Source organism: Cornus florida, unplaced genomic scaffold (genome assembly GCF_030987335.1).
Source record: "Cornus florida cultivar Cherokee Brave unplaced genomic scaffold, ASM3098733v1 CherokeeBrave_3.0.0_Hap2_Chr08, whole genome shotgun sequence".
Classification (NCBI taxonomy): domain Eukaryota; kingdom Viridiplantae; phylum Streptophyta; class Magnoliopsida; order Cornales; family Cornaceae; genus Cornus; species Cornus florida.
The window spans coordinates 10,431,142-10,450,186 of record NW_026775578.1 but is presented as its reverse complement, the minus strand read 5'-3'; the positions used below and the strand labels follow the sequence as shown (position 1 = coordinate 10,450,186).

Sequence of the window (19,045 nt, the reverse complement as noted above, 5' to 3'; positions counted from 1 at the left end):
TTCATTTAATATCCAACAATATCATATAACGAAGAGATCGATAAGTGACAAAACATTCAACACGTGCATCGCACGTGCATTTTACTAGTATTATTAAAAGTGTAAAGATTTTCATTATTTCAGTGTTTCAATATTTCAGTATTTATTTATTAATATACAAAAAGATTTATTAATTGATATGAAATGAATTAAAATAAAAGAGTTTCTATAAATATAATGAATTAAAATAAAATAGTTTTTATAAAACTTTTAGAACAACTAAAACAAGTTACCTATAAAAATAAAATAAGTAATTATTTAATAAAATAACTTACCAAATAATAAAATAAATTACCAATTAAAATAAAATAGGCAATTGTTTAATTGAATTTCAATCAGGATATTTCAAATCATTTATAGATAAAATAGTAAAATAATTTACCAAATAATAAAATAAGTTAACAATTAAAATAAATCCTCGAAGTTACCAATTATAATAAATACTATTATGCTTGAAATTCTTTAAGGTTAAAACAACTTTTCTGTTTCTATTTTATTGTATATCTAATATAAAATGATTAAAATAAAAGAGTTTCTATAAATAAAATGAATTAAAATAAAAGATTTTCTATAAAACTATTAGAACAACTAAAACAAGTTATGATTCAAATCATTTATAGATAAAATAATAAAATAATTTACCAAATAATAAAATAAGGTACCAATTAAAATAAATCATATTATGCTCGGAATTCTTTAATGTCAAAACAACTTTATTTTTTTTATTTTATTATATTTCTAACTCTTTCCTAAACCTAAAGTTACCAATTAAAATAAATTCTATTATGCTTAGAATTTTTGAAGGTTAAAACAATTTTACTTTTTCTATTTTATTTTATTTCTAACTCATTCCTAAATATAAATATAGATCTAAGTATTTTTATTATAATATTATAATAAAATTATTATTATATATGTATATATTTTTTTCTTAGTTAGTATTTACACACATATCTATTCTAGACTTGATCTCTTAATTTTTATTTGAAAAATAAAAGACTGATACCACTTGCCGTTAGTAGTTTATTATGATGTTGTGGGGTGATACAGTAGTTACATTTATATATGAAAAAAATAAAAGAATTTAAGTTACGGCGAGTCTTGGTTTGGGTATTGAGGGCCTCAAAATAGGGATGGGAAAAAAAAAAAAAAAATTATGGCAAGTCGGTCTGAATCGCAAGAAAGTCTGAATCACAACAATTTCTTCTGCAGAAACTAGGGTTTGTGTTGTGTTTGTTTGCTGATCGTCATCAATTTGTAACTAATCTTGACCATATTATATATCGGTAGGTTTACATTTCTTATTTGGGGTTTAGGGTTTATCATTTGGCTGGTTTGTGCCGTGATTTGTATGGTAGATATTTTCGGTTCATAATTGGGGGTTTGGGGGTTTTCTTTAAATTGTTCTTGTTTCATTAAATTGGTTGCAGATTGGGGGTTTCATCAAATGTTAATTACTTTCTTGTTGTTTCACTTCTGTAACCTTAGTGATTACTGTTAAAAGATAATTTTTTTTGTTTATGTTATATTTTGATGAGATTAATTATGCAACCCAAGTGAATGTATATTGTATGAAGGAACAATGCAAAATCAGTGGTGATTTTGGGTTCCACCCTGATATCATACACTGTTTAGTTACTTAAGGGGTTGCAATTATGTTATTCTGTGTTATTGTTACTGACTTCTGTGATTTGTGATCAATTACAGGATTTTATTTTTATTTTTATTTTTATTTTTTAATAGTATGATTGTTTTGATGTCAGTACTATGGATCTTGATAAAGAACCAGAACCTGATCTTGAAGATTACCAAATAGACCGTTCATATATAAAGATGAGAGAACAGGCTAAGACTCGGTCGCTAAAGCTAAGGTATAATTCAAGTTCTAGCCTAATGTTATTTCAATTTGTAATTCAAATTTAGTTCTAATTGTTATAATGCTGAAATTTTTAGGATAAAGAATCAATACTAGAAGGTTACAGATCTGGTGTGAGGAGCTATTATTTTGAATTTGAATTTGAATTTGAATGCAAAGAAGCCTGGGCCGAAAAAATGTGGAAGGGAGTAATAGTAAAACATGGACGAATGAAAGAAGATGCTCGATTTTGGTGTTTGTGCAGAAAATGAAGATATCAGAGAGTAGCCATTGATTCAATACTGATGTTGAAGGAATTCAGAACTCCATATCTGTTGAGACCGACTGATGTTGGTGTGGACTTCAACCAAGAAGTGATTGTGATTAGTCATGAAGGATTTGATTCCTATTTTGTTGAGTGGTTGAAGCTTGGAAACAACATAGAAGCTGAGAGTCAGCCTTTTTTTGTAAACACATTCGGCGACTATGAATTCAAGGAGTTCTGGATTGAATCGATGATGAGATAAGAATATTTTTTTATTTCAAAAAACTCCTTTCTTTATTTGAGTAGTATATTATAATAATACAATTTTTTATTATCAATTCCATAAACATTCTAGATACAACAGGGTATCTACACAAAATGGGTAGAGCCCATGGAAATGTTCTCCATGATGGCTCATATGTTACGCGGAGAGGAAAGATGCATCTCATCATTCCTTCGATGGATGAAATGATGGCAGAACAAAACGGAAGACCTTGGAAATTCAAAAAGTTCATATTCCGTCATATTGGCCTAAACAATCATCCAACTAGGCCTCACGATTGGAATCCATTCTACAATTACAAGACCTCTAAGTATGTTCTTTGAATTTTATATCAACATTTCTTTTAATCTATTCAATTATGGCCCTTATATTCTTTTATTGCTCGAAGTTTTTCATTTATTTCTCTTAGTATATACTAGTTTTTTCAATCTTAGATTCATTTATTGCTTCAAGTTAGTAGTAATTGGTCATGTTAATTATACAGAGCATCCTGCTATTGAAACACCATTTGTTATTGAATGAGAAAGTGATATTTCAATACTTTGTGGCTCTTCGCCATCATTTGGGATATCATCACAAGGATTATACTTTTAACACTGACCAGAAAATCAATCAAAAGTTGATCAATCCATGGGGAAAGGCAAATTGGATAGATAAGGTTCGCATGGCTCATAAAAAGTGACAAATGTGTGTTCCTTAGGTTCTGCAGTATCAATAAAATGAGGCTGGAAGTGTAAACCAATACAAATCTTGTATGTCTGATTTGGTTCGTTTTGTTGATAATACAACCCATCATGGTTGTGACCATGCAAAGAAATTTAAGGAACTGGTATGCCATTTTACTTTTGTGTTGTTTCTGTTTGCTTAAAAATTTTTTTTCCTGACCTACTTTCAAACTTTATTTGTTTAATGAGCATTCTGTTTTTTCTCAATTAGATATATCTTGAAGAAGATGTAGCCATGGAGTTGGGGCACATATTTCCAGGCTTTCTCTCAGCCTTCACACAAAGTTTCGATCGAAGTGTTTGATTATCTGATAATGTAGCTTCTAATCTTAATATGCTCAGGTACAGTGATATAACATGACTTAGCCAGAATTTAGTTGTGTTTTCAGTGATTTTAGTAACACTATCAGTGGCAAGTGATGTTTCCTTGGTATTTTGTCACCATGGCTTAGACTGTTTTGTTTTCTCTAATAGTTCTTGAATGTGAGCCAGAATTTAGTTGTGTTTCCAGTGATTTTCTTAACACTATCAGTGGCAAGTGATGTTTCCTTGGTATTTTTTCACCATGGTTTAGACTGTTTTGTTTTTTCTAATAGTTCTTGAATGTGAGCCAGAATTTAGTTGTGTTTCCAGTGATTTTAGTAACACTGTCGGTGGCAAGTGATGTTTCCTTGGTATTTTGTCACCATGGTTTAGACTATTTTGTTTTCTCTAATAGTTCTTGAATGTGAGCCAGAATTTAGTTGTGTTTCCAGTGGTTTTAGTAACACTATCAGTGGCAATTGATGTTTCATTGGTATTTTGTCACCATGGTTTAGACTTTTGTTCTCTCTAATTGTTCTTGAATGTGAGACGGACTCTCATACTTGTTTGTCTTCTATGCGTGACATGTGCTTAAATTATCCTCAGAAGTGTGTACTGTTCTTGGGACGCGTTCCCTTCCTTCTAATACAATTTTACTTATCAAAAAAATAAAAAAAATATTCTCAGAAGTACACTACACTAGAATTTTACCATTGAACAAAAAAATTAATCATGTTATTTATATTTCAAAGTGTTAACGTCTGGGTCAAATCGGCTAAACATTTGTGAATGATTGGGGTTAAAGGTACATAAATTGTTTTAATATTGTCTATTGGACATTTTTAAAGTTAATTGGGTGTGGATTGATAACATAAATTGTCAATGAACATGTATATTTGGTCAAATTAAATCTAAAAAATTGTTTAAAAAGAAATTGATATTTGACCATCCCAAAGTGTACTTGTTATTTATTGTTGCCCATCTAATTGTTGCATGTGGATTCGAACGTCCTTTAGATTCAATAAATTAACCTTGCGAAGTCGAAACCGAGAACTGGACCGAAGCCCCAAGAGTTGAGCAAATTATCCCTCCACTTTCAATGGACCTTGCGGCTCCTTGCCTATTTCATCCCTACATGTGGGTGGCGTCATGAGAGCCTGTTTCGGAATTCAAATGGACTTTTCATTCTGACTTTCACATTTTAGGAATTTTTTATTTTATTTTTTTAATTGATACTTAAATACACATGTCTCGTCTGATACTTGAACTCCTGACCTCTCTTTAAAAAATAAGAGACTGATATCGCTATATCATTAACAGTTGGTCACACTTTAGAACTTGAATTGTAGGCAATCACTTGGATCAATCATTTTCATCGTGGGTTTGTTTTTTCATTGATTGATATATACATCATATGCAACACATAGGACTGCCCTTGGCACTCCTTTAATTAGTAATGTAATATTTTACACAGGGCAGTGAATATATACATATAGACAGAGGTACCATCTACCTGGAGAAATCACCATTGAACTTAAATAAATTTCAGGTGTCTATCATCTTCAAACTCTTTACACAATATAAATGAATCAAGATTAAGTTGAAATTTGTAGGGTTTGTGAGTAAATAAAAAGAGAAGAAAAGGGAGAGAGGAGGAAAAACATTATTCTCGTAGGGTAGAATAAAACCTACTACAGATTCTACATCACTCTAAAATTATATATAAATAGCAAGAAAATAAAACTGCCTTTAATACAGTAAGGCCTAATAACCCAACTCTCACCCCCTTCAAGTTGGAGCATATAGGCTTTGTTTGGATACACAGGAAAGAAAGGAAATGATTATAAGAGAAAATAAATAAAAAAAAAAAAAGAAAAGAAAAGAAAGGAAATGAGAGCTATAATTATAGGCTTCGTTTGGATACACAGGAAAGAAAAGAAAGGAAAAGATTATAAGAGAAAATAAATAAAAGAAAAGAAAAGAAAAGAAAGGAAATGATAGCTATAATTTATATTCATGTTTGGATAGATAGGAGAGAAAATAAAGTAATGAGTAATATTCTTGTTTGGATAACAAAGATGAGAGAAAAGAAAGGAAAATAATAATTAAAATTACTGTTTTACCCTTTTTTGTGGGGTTAGTAGGACAAATCATTTCAGCCACCCCAATGCCAGCCACCCCAAATAATTAAAATTACTGTTTTACCCTTCTTCTTTTTTTTTTTTTTTTTTTCTAAATTAACTAACCAAGGTTTGTAATTTATAAGCCCATGAATGATGGCCACCAGAAAATATATATATATATATATATATATATATTTAGGGCAAATCATTTTAGCCTCCCCAATGCCTCCATCTCTATTCTCGTTATTCTCCCCCTCTCTCTCTCTGAAACTGCTAACTTCTATGTAATGGGTTTTGTTTTAAATTTTTTTTTTTTTCTCCTAAATCAACTAACCGGTCTGTAATTTATTGCCACCGGAAAACATATATATAATTAGGGCAAATCATTTCAGCCTCCCCAATCACCTCTATCTCTATTCTTGTTCTTAACTCTGAACCTGCCCCCATTTTCTCTCTCTCTCTGCAACTGCAAACTACAAAATCTACAAGAATCAGAAGTTTAAAACCCATATATTTCAGTATGTCTGTCTGTCAAATTGTTTATTAGATGATTTACTACAATTACAAATTGAGGTAATTTCCTACCCTTATTTATAAAATTTTAATTAAATTTTTTAAAAAAATACTTACTTGAATTTCTCAATAGTTCTAAATTATATTTCTTCTTTTTGCAGGACATGGATGAATTTAGCAACAAAGTGACAAGCTGCAAAGGGAAATCATTTTTTTTTTTTTTTTTTTTTCCTGGTGAAGATAGACAATACTCAACAACAAGTCGTCAAAACTTATTTTGCGGTAGAAGAATTAAAAGAATTGACACTTGACAATGATTCATTTCATGAAAAAATGAGATATGCAAAAAAGATAAAGATTGAGAATTAAATAATTTAGGAATACTTTTATTTTCAAACAGTTATAGTTTTAAATTTTCTAATATATTTTGTCTCTTTTGATGTGACAATTATTACAATCTAAACATTGTTGGTACTCTTTCGGATTTTATAATAATTTATAGAATTTTTATATAGTATTTATTTATGAATGTTTTGTAAATTATAGAATTTTAATTTTCATATATTTTTTTAAATGTTTATAGTTTTCATTCATTCATTAATGGAAAACCTTATTTTGTTTCTTTGAGGTGACAATTATTACTCTCTAAACATTGTTCATATGAATACTTTTATTTTCAAAGAGTTATGGTTTATGAATAATTGAGATGACAATTAATACACTCTAAATATTGTTGATAAAAATTCATTTAATATCCAACAATATCATATAACGAAGAGATCGATAAGTGACAAAACATTCAACACGTGCATCGCACGTGCATTTTACTAGTATTATTAAAAGTGTAAAGATTTTCATTATTTCAGTGTTTCAATATTTCAGTATTTATTTATTAATATACAAAAAGATTTATTAATTGATATGAAATGAATTAAAATAAAAGAGTTTCTATAAATATAATGAATTAAAATAAAATAGTTTTTATAAAACTTCTAGAACAACTAAAACAAGTTACCTATAAAAATAAAATAAGTAATTATTTAATAAAATAACTTACCAAATAATAAAATAAATTACCAATTAAAATAAAATAGGCAATTGTTTAATTGAATTTCAATCAGGATATTTCAAATCATTTATAGATAAAATAGTAAAATAATTTACCAAATAATAAAATAAGTTAACAATTAAAATAAATCCTCGAAGTTACCAATTATAATAAATACTATTATGCTTGAAATTCTTTAAGGTTAAAACAACTTTTCTGTTTCTATTTTATTGTATATCTAATATAAAATGATTAAAATAAAAGAGTTTCTATAAATAAAATGAATTAAAATAAAAGATTTTCTATAAAACTATTGGAACAACTAAAACAAGTTATGATTCAAATCATTTATAGATAAAATAATAAAATAATTTACCAAATAATAAAATAAGGTACCAATTAAAATAAATCATATTATGCTCGGAATTCTTTAATGTCAAAACAACTTTATTTTTTTTATTTTATTATATTTCTAACTCTTTCCTAAACCTAAAGTTACCAATTAAAATAAATTCTATTATGCTTAGAATTTTTGAAGGTTAAAACAATTTTACTTTTTCTATTTTATTTTATTTCTAACTCATTCCTAAATATAAATATAGATCTAAGTATTTTTATTATAATATTATAATAAAATTATTATTATATATGTATATATTTTTTTCTTAGTTAGTATTTACACACATATCTATTCTAGACTTGATCTCCTAATTTTTATTTGAAAAATAAAAGACTGATACCACTTGCCGTTAGTAGTTTATTATGATGTTGTGGGGTGATACAGTAGTTACATTTATATATGAAAAAAATAAAAGAATTTAAGTTACGGCGAGTCTTGGTTTGGGTATTGAGGGCCTCAAAATAGGGATGGGAAAAAAAAAAAAAAAATTATGGCAAGTCGGTCTGAATCGCAAGAAAGTCTGAATCACAACAATTTCTTCTGCAGAAACTAGGGTTTGTGTTGTGTTTGTTTGCTGATCGTCATCAATTTGTAACTAATCTTGACCATATTATATATCGGTAGGTTTACATTTCTTATTTGGGGTTTAGGGTTTATCATTTGGCTGGTTTGTGCCGTGATTTGTATGGTAGATATTTTCGGTTCATAATTGGGGGTTTGGGGGTTTTCTTTAAATTGTTCTTGTTTCATTAAATTGGTTGCAGATTGGGGGTTTCATCAAATGTTAATTACTTTCTTGTTGTTTCACTTCTGTAACCTTAGTGATTACTGTTAAAAGATAATTTTTTTTGTTTATGTTATATTTTGATGAGATTAATTATGCAACCCAAGTGAATGTATATTGTATGAAGGAACAATGCAAAATCAGTGGTGATTTTGGGTTCCACCCTGATATCATACACTGTTTAGTTACTTAAGGGGTTGCAATTATGTTATTCTGTGTTATTGTTACTGACTTCTGTGATTTGTGATCAATTACAGGATTTTATTTTTATTTTTATTTTTATTTTTTAATAGTATGATTGTTTTGATGTCAGTACTATGGATCTTGATAAAGAACCAGAACCTGATCTTGAAGATTACCAAATAGACCGTTCATATATAAAGATGAGAGAACAGGCTAAGACTCGGTCGCTAAAGCTAAGGTATAATTCAAGTTCTAGCCTAATGTTATTTCAATTTGTAATTCAAATTTAGTTCTAATTGTTATAATGCTGAAATTTTTAGGATAAAGAATCAATACTAGAAGGTTACAGATCTGGTGTGAGGAGCTATTATTTTGAATTTGAATTTGAATTTGAATGCAAAGAAGCCTGGGCCGAAAAAATGTGGAAGGGAGTAATAGTAAAACATGGACGAATGAAAGGAGATGCTCGATTTTGGTGTTTGTGCAGAAAATGAAGATATCAGAGAGTAGCCATTGATTCAATACTGATGTTGAAGGAATTCAGAACTCCATATCTGTTGAGACCGACTGATGTTGGTGTGGACTTCAACCAAGAAGTGATTGTGATTAGTCATGAAGGATTTGATTCCTATTTTGTTGAGTGGTTGAAGCTTGGAAACAACATAGAAGCTGAGAGTCAGCCTTTTTTTGTAAACACATTCGGCGACTATGAATTCAAGGAGTTCTGGATTGAATCGATGATGAGATAAGAATATTTTTTTATTTCAAAAAACTCCTTTCTTTATTTGAGTAGTATATTATAATAATACAATTTTTTATTATCAATTCCATAAACATTCTAGATACAACAGGGTATCTACACAAAATGGGTAGAGCCCATGGAAATGTTCTCCATGATGGCTCATATGTTACGCGGAGAGGAAAGATGCATCTCATCATTCCTTCGATGGATGAAATGATGGCAGAACAAAACGGAAGACCTTGGAAATTCAAAAAGTTCATATTCCGTCATATTGGCCTAAACAATCATCCAACTAGGCCTCACGATTGGAATCCATTCTACAATTACAAGACCTCTAAGTATGTTCTTTGAATTTTATATCAACATTTCTTTTAATCTATTCAATTATGGCCCTTATATTCTTTTATTGCTCGAAGTTTTTCATTTATTTCTCTTAGTATATACTAGTTTTTTCAATCTTAGATTCATTTATTGCTTCAAGTTAGTAGTAATTGGTCATGTTAATTATACAGAGCATCCTGCTATTGAAACACCATTTGTTATTGAATGAGAAAGTGATATTTCAATACTTTGTGGCTCTTCGCCATCATTTGGGATATCATCACAAGGATTATACTTTTAACACTGACCAGAAAATCAATCAAAAGTTGATCAATCCATGGGGAAAGGCAAATTGGATAGATAAGGTTCGCATGGCTCATAAAAAGTGACAAATGTGTGTTCCTTAGGTTCTGCAGTATCAATAAAATGAGGCTGGAAGTGTAAACCAATACAAATCTTGTATGTCTGATTTGGTTCGTTTTGTTGATAATACAACCCATCATGGTTGTGACCATGCAAAGAAATTTAAGGAACTGGTATGCCATTTTACTTTTGTGTTGTTTCTGTTTGCTTAAAAATTTTTTTTCCTGACCTACTTTCAAACTTTATTTGTTTAATGAGCATTCTGTTTTTTCTCAATTAGATATATCTTGAAGAAGATGTAGCCATGGAGTTGGGGCACATATTTCCAGGCTTTCTCTCAGCCTTCACACAAAGTTTCGATCGAAGTGTTTGATTATCTGATAATGTAGCTTCTAATCTTAATATGCTCAGGTACAGTGATATAACATGACTTAGCCAGAATTTAGTTGTGTTTTCAGTGATTTTAGTAACACTATCAGTGGCAAGTGATGTTTCCTTGGTATTTTGTCACCATGGCTTAGACTGTTTTGTTTTCTCTAATAGTTCTTGAATGTGAGCCAGAATTTAGTTGTGTTTCCAGTGATTTTCTTAACACTATCAGTGGCAAGTGATGTTTCCTTGGTATTTTTTCACCATGGTTTAGACTGTTTTGTTTTTTCTAATAGTTCTTGAATGTGAGCCAGAATTTAGTTGTGTTTCCAGTGATTTTAGTAACACTGTCGGTGGCAAGTGATGTTTCCTTGGTATTTTGTCACCATGGTTTAGACTATTTTGTTTTCTCTAATAGTTCTTGAATGTGAGCCAGAATTTAGTTGTGTTTCCAGTGGTTTTAGTAACACTATCAGTGGCAATTGATGTTTCATTGGTATTTTGTCACCATGGTTTAGACTTTTGTTCTCTCTAATTGTTCTTGAATGTGAGACGGACTCTCATACTTGTTTGTCTTCTATGCGTGACATGTGCTTAAATTATCCTCAGAAGTGTGTACTGTTCTTGGGACGCGTTCCCTTCCTTCTAATACAATTTTACTTATCAAAAAAATAAAAAAAATATTCTCAGAAGTACACTACACTAGAATTTTACCATTGAACAAAAAAATTAATCATGTTATTTATATTTCAAAGTGTTAACGTCTGGGTCAAATCGGCTAAACATTTGTGAATGATTGGGGTTAAAGGTACATAAATTGTTTTAATATTGTCTATTGGACATTTTTAAAGTTAATTGGGTGTGGATTGATAACATAAATTGTCAATGAACATGTATATTTGGTCAAATTAAATCTAAAAAATTGTTTAAAAAGAAATTGATATTTGACCATCCCAAAGTGTACTTGTTATTTATTGTTGCCCATCTAATTGTTGCATGTGGATTCGAACGTCCTTTAGATTCAATAAATTAACCTTGCGAAGTCGAAACCGAGAACTGGACCGAAGCCCCAAGAGTTGAGCAAATTATCCCTCCACTTTCAATGGACCTTGCGGCTCCTTGCCTATTTCATCCCTACATGTGGGTGGCGTCATGAGAGCCTGTTTCGGAATTCAAATGGACTTTTCATTCTGACTTGCACATTTTAGGAATTTTTTATTTTATTTTTTTAATTGATACTTAAATACACATGTCTCGTCTCGCTATATCATTAACAGTTGGTCACACTTTAGAACTTGAATTGTAGGCAATCACTTGGATCAATCATTTTCATCGTGGGTTTGTTTTTTCATTGATTGATATATACATCATATGCAACACATAGGACTGCCCTTGGCACTCCTTTAATTAGTAATGTAATATTTTACACAGGGCAGTGAATATATACATATAGACAGAGGTACCATCTACCTGGAGAAATCACCATTGAACTTAAATAAATTTCAGGTGTCTATCATCTTCAAACTCTTTACACAATATAAATGAATCAAGATTAAGTTGAAATTTGTAGGGTTTGTGAGTAAATAAAAAGAGAAGAAAAGGGAGAGAGGAGGAAAAACATTATTCTCGTAGGGTAGAATAAAACCTACTACAGATTCTACATCACTCTAAAATTATATATAAATAGCAAGAAAATAAAACTGCCTTTAATACAGTAAGGCCTAATAACCCAACTCTCACCCCCTTCAAGTTGGAGCATATAGGCTTTGTTTGGATACACAGGAAAGAAAGGAAATGATTATAAGAGAAAATAAATAAAAAAAAAAAAAGAAAAGAAAAGAAAGGAAATGAGAGCTATAATTATAGGCTTCGTTTGGATACACAGGAAAGAAAAGAAAGGAAAAGATTATAAGAGAAAATAAATAAAAGAAAAGAAAAGAAAAGAAAGGAAATGATAGCTATAATTTATATTCATGTTTGGATAGATAGGAGAGAAAATAAAGTAATGAGTAATATTCTTGTTTGGATAACAAAGATGAGAGAAAAGAAAGGAAAATAATAATTAAAATTACTGTTTTACCCTTTTTTGTGGGGTTAGTAGGACAAATCATTTCAGCCACCCCAATGCCAGCCACCCCAAATAATTAAAATTACTGTTTTACCCTTCTTCTTTTTTTTTTTTTTTTTTTCTAAATTAACTAACCAAGGTTTGTAATTTATAAGCCCATGAATGATGGCCACCAGAAAATATATATATATATATATATATATATATTTAGGGCAAATCATTTTAGCCTCCCCAATGCCTCCATCTCTATTCTCGTTATTCTCCCCCTCTCTCTCTCTGAAACTGCTAACTTCTATGTAATGGGTTTTGTTTTAAATTTTTTTTTTTTTCTCCTAAATCAACTAACCGGTCTGTAATTTATTGCCACCGGAAAACATATATATAATTAGGGCAAATCATTTCAGCCTCCCCAATCACCTCTATCTCTATTCTTGTTCTTAACTCTGAACCTGCCCCCATTTTCTCTCTCTCTCTGCAACTGCAAACTACAAAATCTACAAGAATCAGAAGTTTAAAACCCATATATTTCAGTATGTCTGTCTGTCAAATTAGGGTATGTATGTGTATATATATATATTTGTATCCCTTTGTTTATGTATATATATATAAAGGAAGCAAATCATTTCAGCCTCCCCAATCGCCTCCATTCCTCTATTCTCGTTCTCAACTCTGAACTCGCCCTCTCTCTCTCTCTCTGTGTAACTGCAAACTACAATATACAAGGCTACTTCTGTCATTGTCTTCCTTTCCCTTCAAATCCCTCCAAACAGACAAGTCAATATCCTTCCCTTTCTTTTCTCTCCAAATCCCTCTGAATCCCTCAATCCAAACGGAGCCGTAGGGCTTGAAACATAGTAGTTGAAATGCACTACAACCTAAAGGCTTCGTAAATATATCACCAAATTGATCGTCAAAACAAATATAGGGCGTAACAATACCAACAAATCATGAATAAAATGGCAATAAACCATTATATGCTTGGTGAGCTCGTGAAAAACAGGATTGCGGGTGTGGAACCTAATGTTACAAGAGAGGAGGAATAAAGAACCTCAAGCTGTTGTTCGGTGGAGCTAATGTGGAGCTTGATTGATATTGTACACCAAGGCCTAATTTCGGGAATTTTTGGGAGGTATTTTGATAATTTCTGTACTTATTATGTTACCCTAGTGCGAATATATTTATTTATTCTGAACCCTCTCTATCTGGCGTTGTTTAGATCATCATAGTGAAATCCCTACAACCCTTAAACATAATCCTAAATTTTGAGTGAACCAAGTAAAAATGTGTGTGTTTTTGTTGTTTGTTTAATCTATTTTTTATTTAATTTCACAAGATTATAGTGTTCATGTGCGGCAGTTCTTTGATCTTCTCATTAGCGTAATTAGCGTGAATAGAAGGAAAATGATGTGAAATGAAATTACAATTAGTTTAAATGGTAAAATGGACTTGGGTCATTGAAAAAGCTTAGGTTATTAAGTAGGGGTGAGTAAATAATCCATCAATTCGTCAATCCGGTCCGAACCAATCCGATCCGTGTGGTTCGGTTCAGTTTTCAGATCTCATGGTTCGGTGATGGTTTAGAAAAATAGCAATCCGCTATTTGCGATTCGGTTAACGGATTGGGACCTGAAAAATCGATCCGATCCATTTACTGAACCGATCTAATCTGTTACCTTAATTATATATTACTATATTATATATATATATATATATATATATATATATATATATATTCATTATTTAAGACTTTAAGTTAACCCTAGGTTACCAAAGTCATTAGTCATTACAGGTTTTTAATTACTAAGTTGAGATTTTAATGGCCATAAAGTGTAATCATATTGGGCTGTTTGAAAAGCCCAATCCGTGGAAACCGAACCGATCCGATTCGTTATTTTCACAGATTGGTTTGGTTCAGATTGAAGGTCTCCATGGATTGGTTCGGTTTCAAATTTCACCAATTCGTGGGAACATGATTGGATTGAACTTTATCTCCAAACCGAACCGATCCGATCCGTGATCAACCCTATTATTAAGTAAGATAATGTTTGGATTTTTAATATCTAATTGTTGGGAAGGATTGTTATATATATATATATATATATATATATATATATATATATAGTGGGTTATTCTAATTTTACAAAGAGTTTGGATTTTTAATATCAAATTGTAAGAAGTTTTTTTTTCCTCAAGAAGTAACAATAAGTAAAATAGAATAACAAACAAAATTGATTTTAGTTTAGATTTAATGTATAGTTTTGTTATTTTCTGTTAATAATATATAATGGTAATAGAAAAACAAAAGTAAAATTTTAAAATATAAAAAAGGAAAAATGATTAACTAATTGCTGTAGATTAGATTCTAAGGTCAGGATTAAAAAGTGAGTATATTTCTTGCTCATCGAGGAGCAATTAAACACCATTGTATTTATATTGAGCTTAAAATGAGCCTTGCCTATTCACGAATGTGTTCACAAACTAACGAACCAAACAGACAGGTGTTTGAGCTTTCAAAAGAACACAAATTAGATTGTTTGTTGAAAGTTTGGCTCATTTGCATAAATATAGATTTCTAAAATAAAACTTTTAAGATTTCAAATTGAAAATATTTATTAGCTTTGCGGGATCGAGTTAATTTTTATTTATTAATTTTGTGAAAGTTAGTAATATATATTTTTTGCTAAGTAAATAGTAATTCTTTTTAATATTATAAAAAATTAGATTTTAGTGATTAAGTCTAAATATTATGTTCCCAATTATAAATGTAAAAAACAACGTATAAAAGGGACCCACAAAAGTTGGTCAATATCAAATTTCAGAAAGTTCTTAGAATTTAATTATGAAGGTGCGCCGGGTAATTTTGCTTATAAACACATTTTTCATGTATGAGGCTACTTTGATGAATGCATGTGTGAACTTCTACTTCATTTACTTTTATGTTATGTTCTGTTTAATGGAATTGGTGTCAAGAAATTAAAATTAGAGAAAATTTAGATGGCTCATATCGTCGGGAGTGAAGTTATTGCGGTTTATATGTGTATATCTCTATTAGTTGTGCATATGTATTTTGACAAAATTCGTGAGCACCAAAAGCAGAGCATGGAAAGTGAACAATATTTATACGTTGATAGACGAGTTGCGACAAACGGCGTTAGAGACAATCCCTTCGAAAATGAGGAGAGTTTGCACAAGTATATAAGGGTGAGGCCAACAAGAACGTTGGGCCTATGGGTCATTTAAGAGTAATTACAAGTCCATAAGGGTCAGACCAATGAATATATTGAGTCCCAAAAGAGGTTGATTTTGAAAAGAAAAGAAAATGTTAAAAACTTGCAAACCTACACAAGTCCATAACGGTTGGGGTAGTGAAAATGTTAGGTCCTAAGTAATTTTGAAGAAGAAAATCGCAACTAAGAAGAGAGTATTCAAAGTGAAATTGTCTCCAATAATAATTGAAATTGGTTGTGCAGTGAATGATTGAGCTCATATTATATTTCCACAAGGAGCTTACACACCACATAGTGGGACACTGGGGTCCTTATTTAACAATGCATTATGGTTTCTGGAGGTTTTGCGTGTACCATCGTCTGCTTGGACTTATGTGGGTGTTCATCCACTTCTCCAGACAACAAAGATTCAAACTTGGAGGCTTGCCGTGGACTCTAAAACATTCGCCGTTCACCTCCACTTTAAATTTCAATGTATAAATTCATTTTTTTTTTTTTCCTTCTATTTGGGAGAGCGGAACTCAAATTCGGACACATCTGCTAAAAAAGATGGGAGTTTTATTGAGTATGCCCCATAAATTCAAAATATAACTAACATCTTAACTGCAAATTAAAATTTAAACGGTAAAGTACAGAAAAACCCCCCCGATTATAATTTAAACGGTAAAGTACAGAAACCTTCTTGACTTGTAGCTTTTCCAATAAACTCTCTTTGTCTAATTTTTTTTACCAAAGACCCCATCAACTATCCGAGGGGGTTAAAAGAGGTAATACTTGAACTAAAATACCCTTTTATTTAAATCTTAATTTTTTTAGAACTTCAAAATTTTATATCTCACAAATCCCGTACATTAAAAAATTATAAATAATATATGAACGGAAAGATTATGAAATAAGGATTCCATAAATATAAGATTTGTGCAAAAAAAAATCTCCATAACTATAGAGAAATAGACAATCTAAAAATCTGCTTCAACAATCTTATTTTACTTTTTAATACTCTGGCATATTTGCAAGAAAATCTACACACATATTCATTTACATACGGAGCATAACATATTAAAAATTAGCCCAACAAAGATCAATTTCATTAGATATCATATTTTGCGTCAAAGTATTTTCATTTTTTAATAGACTCGCCATTTAACAAAAAAAAAAAAAAAAAAAAAAAAGAGGCAAAATGAATATTCAGTCTCTGTTGGGGTTAATTTTTTTTTATTTTTTTATATGTTATGCTCCATAGACAAATGAAAAAAAATTTCTTGCAAATAACTCATAGTATTGTTTTTTTTTTTTTTTTTTATATAAAAATAAAATAAGATTGTTGTAATAGATTTTTAGATTGTCTACTTTTCTATGGGTATGATGTTTTGTTGAATAAATCTTATATTTCTGAAATCCTTGATTTATAAGTTTTCCGTGCATATATTATTTGTAATATTTTGTTTATCCCCTTGGATAGTTGAGCGAGGTTCTTTGGTAAAAATAGAGAAAGGGAGGTTTATTGGAAATTTACCTGTTTTAGTTTACATTCATACAAAGTAAATGAAGCCATCATAATATAAAAAGTGTCGATATTTATTAAAGAATTTTTCCAAACTATTTTTACTCCACATGTATTGGGAGGGGTACCATGTGGGGACTTGCCTAATGTAGGATATATATATATATATATATATATATATATATAGAGCATTTAATTAGCTTCTTCGTTTTTGAAGATTTATTCCAAGTACCAGAGATGACCAGACCACAATGCTTGCCCTCCTACCCCTCTAAAAAACACTCACCACCATTTGTTATGAATTGTTATTAGATCTCTCTCTCTCTTTCTCTGTGTATAGAGAGAGAGAGTGATAAGCGCCGAATATTGCATATTCAAGCGCCCTTATTTGCATCAGTTAAGTCCATTAGTTGATTGTATTGTATATATTAGCCTTAATTGCATTCTTTTGTCTATTTTCAGGTTGGTTCCCCTAAGAGAGGTAAAAGTGACGCTTTGATAAGTTTTTGAAGATCAAAGCACGCCGTTGCCGGGAACGGTCATTTTGGCCAAGTCAAGTAATCCATGGAACTCATGACGTTCGATGCACAAAGTCCAAGGAAAAAGAGTGGTGTCAGCAATCCGTGCAAAAAGGAGGTCTAAGATATATATTTTCAGAGCTGAGCTAAGAAGGTACGGGCACCCGCTAAAACCTCTAGATTCATCTAGCCAGTGCGGGGCCCCGCTGTGTCTCGCGGGCCCCCGCCATCTTGCACCGCGAGCGCCTGCCAAACACGCCAGTGGCCTCCTCAAGACTCGGGTGCCCGCCGTTTTGTAGACAGCTCTGCATTGTTTGGTTCAAGGCTGTCCCCTTGACCCATTGTGTGGACCAAAATGCTCATAGGGATGCTAGGGCTCGAAAATGGGGAGAAAAATAAAGTTTTTTCTGGCTAAATAAGGGCTAGGGGGATATTTTTTGGGGGATCTCATATTTGAGCAAGTTCTAGAGAGAGAAATATTGGGTTCAAGCTTGGGTTTGGAGTCTTAGAGCCCTTAAACACGAAAATAGAGTGGAAGATCTCTCCTTCTCCTTTCTCCATTGCTCCTATGGGTAACTAACTCCCTTTCTAGGGAGGTGATGAAGCCCTACATTGTAAGCATGCTCTAGCTTTTGGTTTAAATTGGGGGAAACATGTATATATGTGGTTGTTTTACATTCTAGAGGTTACACGTGATGTAATGAACCTACTTTCTTATAAATGCTTATGATAAATGTATCATCTTGTCTTAGATCATATTTTATTATGATTGTATAGCTTGCATTTTCATAGTGACAATGGTAATCAGATTGTGAAAAGGGGGTTCTTGGCATGTTGTATGAGAATCTTGATATTCCATAGCTTAGGACCCTTCTTTGATGGACTATTCTTGACTCTTGACTTCATGTGCACTTATCATGTGATTGAAGGCTTGATAATCTCTAGTTTAGCAAGCATGTCTAAGACTACACACTAGTTTAGGTAGTTCAAGCATGTGTAGCTTTGATAGGTTATTCTTGCCATTGATTTCATGAATTTCTTGAAGGAATGTAACAATTTTGTGTTGTAACATTTCTTGGTCACATATTTACGTTGTTTCCCCTAAGTTTACCTCAATTAGCAGGTTTATAGGGTAGGTAGTGGATTCATTTCCCTAGTCTTCTCTACCTAGATCTCTTTCCTCTAAGTTTCTTGCAAATTATTGTTTTATGCAATTTTAAATTCCTAATTCTAGTGACAAACCAACCAAAACTCTATACACCTTTCATCAAACTAAAAGTGAATTTAAAAACCTTGGTTGCCATAAACTAGCAATCCCAGTGGTTCGACTTACCCGACCAATAGCCCTATTCTACAATGATTTGTGCTATTGCAAATGGTTGATTTATTATAGATCGAATCTCAAACTGATC

At 31.1% G+C, this 19,045-nt stretch overlaps 2 long non-coding RNA genes across 4 annotated transcripts; both read left to right on the top strand.

Annotated features, from left to right (window-relative positions):
- The first annotated feature begins 1,112 nt into the window (after positions 1-1,112).
- On the top strand, positions 1,113-3,733 carry LOC132269330 (uncharacterized). 2 transcript variants are annotated; one of them, XR_009469464.1, is made up of 5 exons: positions 1,113-1,325; positions 1,803-1,910; positions 1,993-2,752; positions 3,143-3,271; positions 3,379-3,733. It is a non-coding gene; the product is annotated as an uncharacterized LOC132269330 (long non-coding RNA). The 2 variants fall into 2 exon arrangements; XR_009469463.1 differs by having other exon boundaries at positions 2,927-3,271.
- A 4,224-nt stretch (positions 3,734-7,957) lies between these two features.
- LOC132269329 (uncharacterized) lies at positions 7,958-12,503 on the top strand. 2 transcript variants are annotated; one of them, XR_009469461.1, is made up of 5 exons: positions 7,958-8,174; positions 8,652-8,759; positions 8,842-9,601; positions 9,776-10,120; positions 10,228-12,503. It is a non-coding gene; the product is annotated as an uncharacterized LOC132269329 (long non-coding RNA). The 2 variants fall into 2 exon arrangements; XR_009469462.1 differs by having other exon boundaries at positions 7,960-8,174; positions 9,992-10,120.
- The last annotated feature ends 6,542 nt before the right edge of the window (positions 12,504-19,045 follow it).